An 11073-nucleotide genomic window follows, 5' to 3' on the forward strand; every position below is an offset into this window, starting at 1 on the left:
GCATAAGAGGGTTAATTTCAAAGAAGCTGTTTGTATATGTCAAACTAATGTGGTAGGTAATTACATAACTAAAACAAACCGAGGAAAGTGCGGAGGATGGACCATGGGTCCATCCTACGGATGGGTGGTCCCGGTTAGCCGGGAACTTTTCTCAAAGTCTTCGGTGAACAGAAGGATAATCAACATCACCGAAACAAGTAATGAGAACGATGACTTGGAATTACCGATTACCCGATTCACGCTGTTTTAGGGGAATGGAATGGGACTATGCCTTTTGGCAGAGAGGTCGAGCCTTGCATCCCTCTCGTTTCCCATTCTCCTTGAACCAAGTGCAGCATGAATCCGCTTCAGACCAGGCGTTCTGCGTAAAGTAGTTCGATCAGGTCTGACGCTAGTCGCTGTTAGTAAATGACCAAACAATTCCGGTCGATCCTAAGTGGGAACGGCCAGGACACTTCCGTTACGTGGCAGACGCGGAAAGTCCTAGATTGCAAAACCCGCAACATTCCATGGGAGTGCCGGGTGGAGTTTTCTAGACAACCTTTCCGATGGGCTGCTAAGACGTGTTCTAGAGGATTCTAGTGGACACGTTACACTTCAGCATTTCTTGATATCTAGGATCATTTTTTGCCTTCTCCTTGGCTATCTGGATGATGGGATTGCTAGGCACTAAGACGTTCTTCTGAGATAAATGCATTGAGAAATTATTTGTAGCTTAAAGCATCAAAATCATACTTGTGCAAGACTTCGATCCATCAACATTTCCTCATATTTAGATTTGGTTGAGTGAATATCCACTTAAGACTTTTATGGTCGATTACTAGTGAGAACTTCTTCCCAAGTAAATAATGTCTTCATAAATTAAGAGCATGGATAATTGTAATTAATTCTAGGTCATGAGTAGCATAATTTCTCTCTTGAGTCTTAAATTTTTTGGAGGAATATGCTACTAGATGTCCTTCCTGCATGAGTACACATCCCAAGGCAAGACAACTCGCATCAGCCACCACTTCGAATTCTTTGCTAAGATCGGGTAGTTTGAGGATCGGAGCCTTAAATAAGCTTAACTTGAGCCTATTAAAGCTAAACTGTTCAACTTGGGTCCATTTAATGGCAACCTGCTTCTTGAGTAGGTCGGTGAGGAATGCAACAATCAAGGCATAATTCTTGATAAGACCGGATACCATCCTTTAAAACCCAAAAAGAACTTCACTAACAGTGGCTCGATGCCGCCGATCTTGTACATCCTTGACCTTGGCTAGATCTACCGAAATTCCTTCTACTAAAACTATAAACCCTAAATACTCGATTTGGTTCTTGAAGAACACACACTTCTTCTTCTTAGCATATAGCCCACAGTTGTGACTAGTGACTTCATCCATGGAATATATTAAGATGTTGTCAAATAATACAAGGAGGAAATTATAAAGATAAGATCTGAATATATCTTGCATTAATTTGTTAAAGGTAACATGGGTGTTTGTTAATCCAAATGATATTATGATAAACTTTAATGATCGTACCTTGTGCTAAAGGTGATTTTTGGAATATTCTCTTCCTTGATCCTGATTTGATAATACCCTAATCTGAGATCAATATTGGAGAAAATCTGCGCTCCTTGTCACCGTATTCCCTAAGCCATGACGGTTCATCTTCGGCTTCTTTATCTTGTTTAGTTTTATTTAATTTGATTACGTATACAGGTAAGCCTTTTCTTAAACCTTTAACTATTCGTGAAGCTTTTGCAAATTAAATATTTGGTTTCCTTTCTTCTCCTTTTGTGGTCACTTATTTTCCTACATGATTCAAGAAGGTATAAAAGTTTCTTGGATTTTAAATCATTCCCAATGCATATTTTGCAGCATAGGTATTTCTAAGTTTATATTAATTCGGTTAACTTTTAGAAGGTAATATTGAGATCACCTTGGCACGATTTGTTATCTATGTGACAATTGATTTTTCAGTCCTAAACTTTATTGCTTTGAGGTTAGGTAAATTCAAGTAATCTTCCTTTTCCTTGCGAACAAAACTCATGCCAAATAAACAATCTTTTCCTTGCTAAGATATGCAGTTAGCAATGATAACTTCCTAGATTTTAAACAACGTAAGAAACCTTTTATGAATTTCACCTTCTATGATGATTCGTTGTAAAAAGAATAGGGGTTAATGGTGCGAGATGCAGTTTTCATACCTTCAAGATTTAACCAAAATAAACTACTTTAGTGGGTAAATAATCTTGCTCATAATTCGTTTCGGTGCATAAGGCTATTTGAAGGAAAACTATGTTCTATACTTTATCCATTTTGCATGATCATTTAAACTAAATTCCTTCATCGTAAATAACTAGGAAAAAATATATCTTGTCCCTAACAATTCATCTTGCATGATTGAATTAAAACCGATATAAAACCAAGAAGAAAAAAACCTGGTTTTGGGGTGAGATATCCACATGGATACCGGGAGATGACCCTCCCGTAGCTACTCCTTGGATTTTCTTAGGTGGCATCGCAGTTGTAATCCTTCGAACGTGAAGGCAGCTTTTACTCTCCTTTTCGGAATTCCACCGTCGCACTCTTCTTCTCTCTTTTGAGGCAACGAGCCGTTAAAGGATTGACCACGAGAAGGGGGGGTAATAAGACCTTTAAGGTCTGAGCTTCTTCGGGAGGGAAAGGTTTATAAAGCCTAAAAGAAAAGGCCCTATAGGGATTTATATGCGGGGGGAAAATGGTGTGTGTGAGTGTGGTTTCAAAAAACATATGAAGGCCTTAAAAGGGTATTAAAAAAAAGGGAACCTTGAAGGGCTTTTTGGGCACACCGGGGGGGTAAGTTCCAACCCAAGGGGAAAGGGGAAGGGTGAAAAGGGGGTAAAAAGCACAAGAAGGGGGTAATAAGTTAAACACGGGGGTTAAGGTGGATAAGACTTTTCAACCCTTAGTTCTTTGGGGGGTTCCATCCAAGGGAAGGGCTTAAGGGAGAAAGGCCTTAAGGCTTACAAAGCACGGAGGGGGGTGAAACACGGGTTTTAAAAAAACACAAGAAGGGCTTATTAATTTAAACATGAGGGGGGGGATTTGTGGTTTTTGAGGCCAAGGGGAGTGGGGGTTTAATGGCCCCACGTGAAGGGGTTAAGGGTTTAAGACCGGGGGGGGGGGGGGGGGAGAGGGGGGTGTGAAAGAAAAAAGGGGATAAAACAGGGAGGGGGGTGAAAGGGTAAATGAAGGTATAGGAAGGGGGGCTTAAGGGTATAAAAACCACAGGAGGGGGAGGGGAGGAAGGGTGAGTAAAAAGGGATATGAGGGGGGTGAAAAGGGGGTTTAATTAGCCCCCCTTAAGAAGCTTCTTCAAGGAAGCTTCCATACTCCATGTGGCAGGAGGGGGGGTAACCAGCCATCCGATGGCTACGAAGGCAGCAAAGGCGGCTCAATAGCCTCGTCCGGCCGGAGTGGTGATGAGGCAGCCCTCCCTCCTTCAATCTTGCACGAGAGCGGCAGCAGCTTTATCCTTCTCTCTCTCCCTCAGCGTTCAGCACGGCCTTGTGGCGGCACTCATGGTCATTCTCACCTCCCTCCTAGTAGCCTGCGGCCCCTCCCTCAATTATATAGGGGAGGGGAGGGAATCCACCCCCTCCTATGTGTCATTGTGCATGCCTGTGCAGCCGAGTAAGCTCCAACGAGGAGCTTGCTGGCTCCTCTATCCCCTTCCCTCCTTCCAGCACGATGCGCCACTGAGAAAGGGAAAAAAATTTAATATTTGATATATTACATTCTCTCCCCCTTAGAGGAATTGAGATGTCCTCATCTCGAGATAAACTAGGGATATTGATGGTTGAGAGTGTCTTCTTCTATCTAAGTGGCATCCTCTTCGGGATAATCTTTCCACTGGACGAGGCATTCTCTCAAGGTTCTGGATCTTAATTGTCTCTCCCTAACATCTAAGATCCTATCAGGCCTTAGCTCAAGGACTCCTTGGCTAGGCATTACAATTTTTTGATCATCAAGTACATGGTTAGGGTTGGGTACATATTTTTTCAATAGGCTGATATGGAATACATTGTGAACCTTTAGGTTCTCAGAGAGTCGCAATCTATAAGCATTGGGTTCTAGGCATTTGAGGATTTTGTACGGCCCACAATACCTTAGACTTAGCTTCTTGCAATCTCCTAGGGATAGAGAACTCTTTTTAGGGTGTACGCGAATGAAGACCATGTCTCCTTCTTCGAAGATTCTTTCTTGACACTTCAAATCCGCGTATGCCTTTTGTCTATCCTTGGCCGCTTGTATGTCTTGTCTTATTGTCTTTATTCGATCATCCATCTCTTCCAACATCTGCCTTAACGCTTCAACCCTTAGGGTTGGATCAGAGAAGTTTAGGGGACTTCGACAGTCATGACCATACAATGCTTGGAAAGGGGTAATCTGAATGCTTTGCTGGTACGAAGCATTGTAGGCAAATTCAACCAATGGCAAGTATTGAATCCACCTCTTCGGCTCTCGACGGTAGTATGCCCTAAGCATATCGTTGATGACTTGATTTACTCGCTCTGTTTGGCCATCTGTTTGAGGATGGTAGGTGGTGCTAAAATAGAGTTGAGTCCCAATAGCTTCAAACATAGCTCTCCAGAAGTGTGATGTGAAGAGAGAATCTCGATCACTAATGATTCTTTTGGGTAAACCACGTAGCTTGAATATCTCCTTGATAAACAATCTTGCAATGTCAGAGGCTTTATAGTTTGTTTTTACTTGAATAAGGTGTGCAACCTTAGTAAGCATGTCAACCACAACCATGATGGAGTTGTATCCTCCCTGGACTTGGGGTAAGCCTACAACAAAATCCATACTGATGAATTTCCATTTCATTTAGGGGATGTCAAGCGGTTGCAGTTTCCCTGGCATCATGACATGTTTGGCTTTGATACGTTGGCAAGACAAACAATCAGTGACATATTCGAGAACGTCACCTTTGAGCCTCTCCCAATGGTAGCTCTTCCTAACTGCATTAAGAGTCTTAGCATAGCCAGGATGTCCTATGAAAGGGGAATCATGAGCTTCCCACATTATCTTCTGCTTAAGTGACTGGCTTGCTGGTATACTTAGCCTTGTTTTGTAGTAGACAAGTCCATTATCAATGGAAAATTCTTGATACTTAGCTTGCAACTTTTGATTTCTGATCCTTGATAGAGATCTCCTTTAGCATTGATTGGTAGGCCAAATCATGGCATGCTTCCTCTCTAGCTAACTCAAGTATAGGGTTTTTTGGCATAGATACTTTTGTAGCTAGAGATCTAGCCGTTGCTGGATTCTACAAGGATAGGGAATTTAGGAATGCCTTGCGACTAAATGCATCGACAACTACATTCTCTTTCCCTGGTCGGTACTTGATTTCAAAGTCATACTCCTCCAACACTTCAATCCACCGACGTTGCCTCGTGTTGAGCTCGTTCTGGGTAAAGATCCATTTGAGACTCTTATGGTCGGTTACTAGAGTAAACTTGTTACCCAACAGGTAGTGTCTCCAAAGCTTTAGAGCATGGATGATAGCTAGCTATTCCAGATCATGCATAGCATAATTCTTTTCATGGCTCTTCAATTTCCTTGAAGAGTATGCTACTGGATGACCTTCTTGCATAAGTACACACCCCAAGGCAAGAATGCTAGCATCAGTTACTACCTCGAACTCCTTATTGAGGTCTGGAAGTTTTAGAATAGGTGCTCATACCGAACTTTGCTTCAATCAATCGAAGCTATTTTGTTCGGGAGTTGACCATGTAATGGAAGTCTGCTTCTTTAGTAAATCCATCAGAGGTGTTGCAATCAAAGCATAGTTTTTGATGAAGACCCTATACCATCCTGTCAATCCAAGAAAGCTGCGTATTTCTTTGACAGATATTGGTGTTGGCCATTCAAGCACATCTCTGACCTTGGCTGGGTCCACTGATATTCCTTCTGATGATAGTATGAATCCCAGATATTCAATTTGACGCTTGAAGAATGCACACTTCTTCATTTTAGCATACAACTTATGAGACCTCATTGTCTCAAGGACAATCCGAAGTTGAGGTTCATGGTCTTCTTCCTGTTTAGAATAGACTAAAGTGTCATCGAAGAAGACAAGCACGAAATCATCAAGATATGGCCTAAAGATATCTTGCATTAATCTATTGAAGGTGGCAGGTGCATTTGTAAGCCCAAATGACATACTAGGAACTCAAAGTGACCATATCTTGTATTGAAGGCCGTCTTTGGGATATCTTCTTCCTTGATCCTTATCTGATAGTAACCTAACCTGAGATTAGTCTTGGAGAAGATCTTTGCACCCTGAAGATGATCAAGAAGCTCATCTATTCTAGGAATAGGATACTTGTTCTTGACTGTTGATTGATTCAACCCTCGGTAATCAATACATAGTCGAAGTGTCCCATCTTTCTTTTTCTGGAATAGTACTAGAGCTCCCCACGGTGAATTGCTAGGCCAGATGTAGCCCTGATCTAACAGTTGCTTGAGTTGTTCCTTCAGCTCAATTGCTTTTGGTATGGACATTCTATAAGGTCTCTTGGCAATTGGTGCAGCTCCAGGCACTAACCTAATCTCATGATCCACTTCTCTTTGAGACGGAAGCTCAGTCAACTCTTCAGGGAATACGTCCGCGTATTCCTTTAGCCAAGAAGGTCCTTCATGAGACTCTTGCTTTTGATCCAACTTGTTGAGTTTGATCAAGTAAACAGATAATCCTTTTCTGACTCCTTTTATGATCCGAGATACTTTGGCCAATTGGATTCTTGGCACTCCTGCCTCACCTTGAGTTGTGACTAATTCCCTTTCAGAGTTGCGAAAGGAAACTTGACCCTTTCCACAGTGAATGTGGGCATCGTTGGGCTTAAGCCAATCCATTTCAAGAAGAAACTCATGGATACCTAAGTTCATGACTCTGAATTTAACCGAAGTCTTTTTTCCTCCCAGAAAGAATTCCACCTTAGCAGTTTGCTTGGTACAAGTGACTTCATGACCATTTGCCAATTCCATAAGCAGGGTAGGTGCTTCTACTGTGGCTATTCCTACTCTTTTTGCACATGTTGGTGAGATAAAGGAATGTGTACTGCCACAATCAATCAAGGTTTTGAAACCTTTACCTTGATAGTCCGACGGTGTCTGAATCACTGAGAACTGGCGATTCGGCCCTTTCTTGTGTAAAGCGGCATGGACTGTCGCTCTTTCGAATTCTGCTTCCATGGTCAGATCTTTTTCTTCTTCTTCTTCTTCACCTCTTTGCCTATTGGCAATGTAGGCGGTTCTTCCTCTTCCTCGGGTAGCGGCTCCTTGACCAGGGCCTGTTCCTTGGAAAGGCGCTTGGCGATGTCCTCCGCCGAGCTTGGGAAATTGCCTCTTGAAGTGACTGGGCTCATTGCAGTGGAAACAACGGAGGTTTCAGCCATTACTTTGAGTAGGAACAAAGTTGTTGACGTTATTCGTCCTTGCTTTCTTTCTTTGTCCCTGATTATGACCTTGAACTCTCTTCATTTGAGGTCTGAATGCTCCTCTGTTTGGGTCATTATAAGACCAAATTTTGTTACCCCTTGGTCTAGCTTGCACCTCCTGAATTATAGGTGCTGCTCGAATGAGTGTATCCTGAAGATCTGATGGACGCATAGATTCGAGATGAGTATTTACTGGTGGATTTAAGCCCGCACAAAATTTGGATACCTGATGTGTCATGTCCATCTGTGGGACATATTTTAAAAGTGACACGAATTTAGAGTAGTATGTGTCAAGAGTGAGTCCTAGCTGTTTTAGCGTGTAGAACTCGTTCATTTTCTGCATGGGATATGCAGGTGGTAAGTATCTTCCCTGCACGGCTTTCTTCAGCTTCTCCCAGGTAACGGATTCCTCTGCGATCCCTTAATCCCTGCACCATTGCTTCCACCAAAGTCTGGCTTCGCCGGTGAGCTTTAACTTGGCGAGCATAGCCTGATTGGCGGGTACAGTACCGGCTGCTTCGAAGTAATCCTCCATGGATTCAATCCAAATTTCAGCATCAGTCTGGACGAACCTGCCTCTCCCATCAAACTCGGGTGACTTGATCTGCTTGAGAAGGAACTTCTTCTCCTGGATCACAGCAGTACTTGATGTAGGAGGCGAATTAGGAACCTGTACCTGGGGTTGTGCCTGAATAAAGGTTTTCTTAACATTATTATAGGATAATCGACGTTAGTTGCTATCTCGTAAACAATGTAGCTACTTAACTTTTTATCAACTCTTATGCACAGCCAGACATTGCTAAAAAGAAGTCTTTATTTGTATTTACATGGGCATAGCCCTTTCAAATAATTTACATGGGCATAGTCTATTATGCATCATTCTATGGTTAGACATACCTTCTATTTCAATATATATAATGATTTGCACCTGCCTAATCATGAGCATAGATAATTAGTAGTTACGGGCTCAAGCTCCGATTGCTTCAAAGCTCTCCCTTCTCCTACTAAGGCATTACGAAATGAAAATTATAGTGACAATGAGTATTATTTTATGGTATTTGATAGGAGTTGTACTATTAGGGCATTAAAAAAAGAAAAAATAAGTGGTAAAAGTAAATTATTTCAATGGCTAGGTTTAGGAACCTTCATCTTGGTACCAAAGTGATGACTCTCTCTTTCTCTCTCTCTCTCTCTCTCTCTCATCAAGATGGCAATGACATATCAATAGTTGGATGAATATGAAGAAAAGAGGAAATACACATTATTGATTGTGCTTTACTACTTGCACACACATCTAGTGTAGAACATGCTATAGATGATGCATCTTTGGTTTCTACTCTATTTTGCATCATTCTATGGCTACACATACGTTCTATTTCAATATATATAATGATTTGCACCTACCTAATTATGAGCATAGATAATTAGTAGTTATGGGCACAAGCTCCGATTGCTTCAAAGCTCTCCGTTCTCCTACTAAGGCATTAGGAAATGAAAAATATAGTGACAATGAAAATTACTTTATGATATTTGATAGGAGTTGTATTATTAGGGAATTAAAAAATAAAATTATAATGGGTAAAATTAAATTATTTCAATGGCTAGGTTTAGGAACCTTCATCTTGGTACCAAAGTGATCTCTCTCTCTCTCTCTCTCTCTCTCTCTATGGCAATAGCATCTCAATAGTTGGATGAATAGGAAGAAAGGAGGAAATACACATTATTGATGGTTCTTTACTAATTGCACCTTTGGTTTCTAGTGTAGAACATGCTATTGTTGATGCAGCTTTGGTTTCTACTCTATTATGCATCATTCTATGGTTAGACATACCTTGTATTTCAATATATATAATGATTTGCACCTACCTAATCATGAGCATAGATAGATAGTAGTTACAGGCTCAAGCTCCAATTGCTTCAAAGCTCTCCCTTCTCCTACTAAGGCATTACGAAATGAAAATTATAGTGACAATGAGTATTTTTTAATGATATTCGATAGGAATTGTACTATTAGGGCATTAAAAAAAGAAAAAAAAGTGGTAAAAGTAAATTATTTCAATGGCTATGTTTAGGAACCTTCATCTTGATACCAAAGTGATGACTCTCTCTCTCTCTCTCTCTCAAGATGGGAATGGCTAGGTTTAGGAACCTTCATCTTGGTACCAAAGTGATGACTCTCTCTCTCTCTCTCTCTCTCTCAAGATGGGAATGGCATCTCAACAGTTGGATGAATAGGAAGAAACAAGAAAACACAATCAACAACAAGGGTTCAGCCCATGCTAGGGTATTTTCCCTCAACATAGTTACAATCTTTAGTAGCCTTGACCCTCAACATTGTTCTCTCCACTATCCTCCACACTACACCCCCTCCTCATTGATTCGATCCCTCCTAAATTGGCACTTATCCCATCTCTTTGATGTTTTCCTTAATCAATGGTATGGCCCTCCAATTAGTAAGCTCTAGTTATAAGGACTATGGAGTCTTCGAGCCTGATAGATAGAGAGGGAGAGAAAGAAAAAGAAGAGCCTTCGAAGTCCACTCCACAAGAAGATGGCTGAGAGAAGGGTAGGAAGATGAGGAGTCCACATCCAAGCTGAGATCCTTGTTCCTGATCCAAATTGAGTTAGGTTTCACTGATACATGTTTGGTTTTGGTAGACAAAAGTATAAGTTATGCTTATGCAAATACATTCGAGGATTTGAATCTATCATGCGTGCTCCTCTAGCCGCTCTAATCTGAGATGAACTTTGTAAGACCTAGTGGAATATAATCAATTACTTTGCCTATGATCCTCACTCCACCATACCACCATCTTATTGAACACTATATTGGGGAATATGGAAATTTCCCATAAGTTTGGAACACCTGGTCAAATCTTTGCATTTGTCATAACTTGAGCACTATAACTCCAAATCGAGCACTCTGTAGCTCAATAGATTCCATTTTTCAAGTGCTTTCCAATGATAGGTCACATCATATGGTTTCAAGAAACTTATGGTTATGTTATCTGGGTGCCACCTTTTAAGTATTAAAAATTTGGGAATCGGGAGATTCCCAAACTCACTAATATCGCACAGGTCTCTGCCACTGATACCTGTCTTAATGCAATCTGCAAGTTCTTTGCTTATGGTTTCAACCTGATCCATTGCATGCTTCACCGCTTGCTCATGCTCAATGGTTAGATGCCGACTATGAGCTCGTTCTACATCAAGTTCATGTTTCATTTCCACCCACTCTTTCTACATACGATTTATTTCATCTTCCAACTTTTTCTTATCTGCAGCCCTTAGACTCTCCTTCGCCTCTTCCACTGTATGAATATTGTCAAGTGTTGCTTGAAGCCAATGCATGCAATCAGACAAAGATGAAAGCTCTTGTTAGGGTGTTTTTTCTGCATTCGAAATCAGTTCCTTCTCCTCATTCTTCCATGACAGACCCCCCTACTGCCTGTTGTCGTTGCTTTTTCTTTTTCCCTCTATTGTTACCAACACGATGTCTGGAATAGACCTGATCCACATCACGACTCCCTCCAAAAAGGGAGTCCTCATTGTTATAAAAGCAAGCCCATCACTTTCCAACTCATCATCCTCGTCAACTTTAA

This window comes from Lygodium microphyllum, chromosome 10, assembly GCF_053477565.2.
Source record: "Lygodium microphyllum isolate KBCC chromosome 10, Lygodium_microphyllum_v1.1.10, whole genome shotgun sequence".
Taxonomy (NCBI): domain Eukaryota; kingdom Viridiplantae; phylum Streptophyta; class Polypodiopsida; order Schizaeales; family Lygodiaceae; genus Lygodium; species Lygodium microphyllum.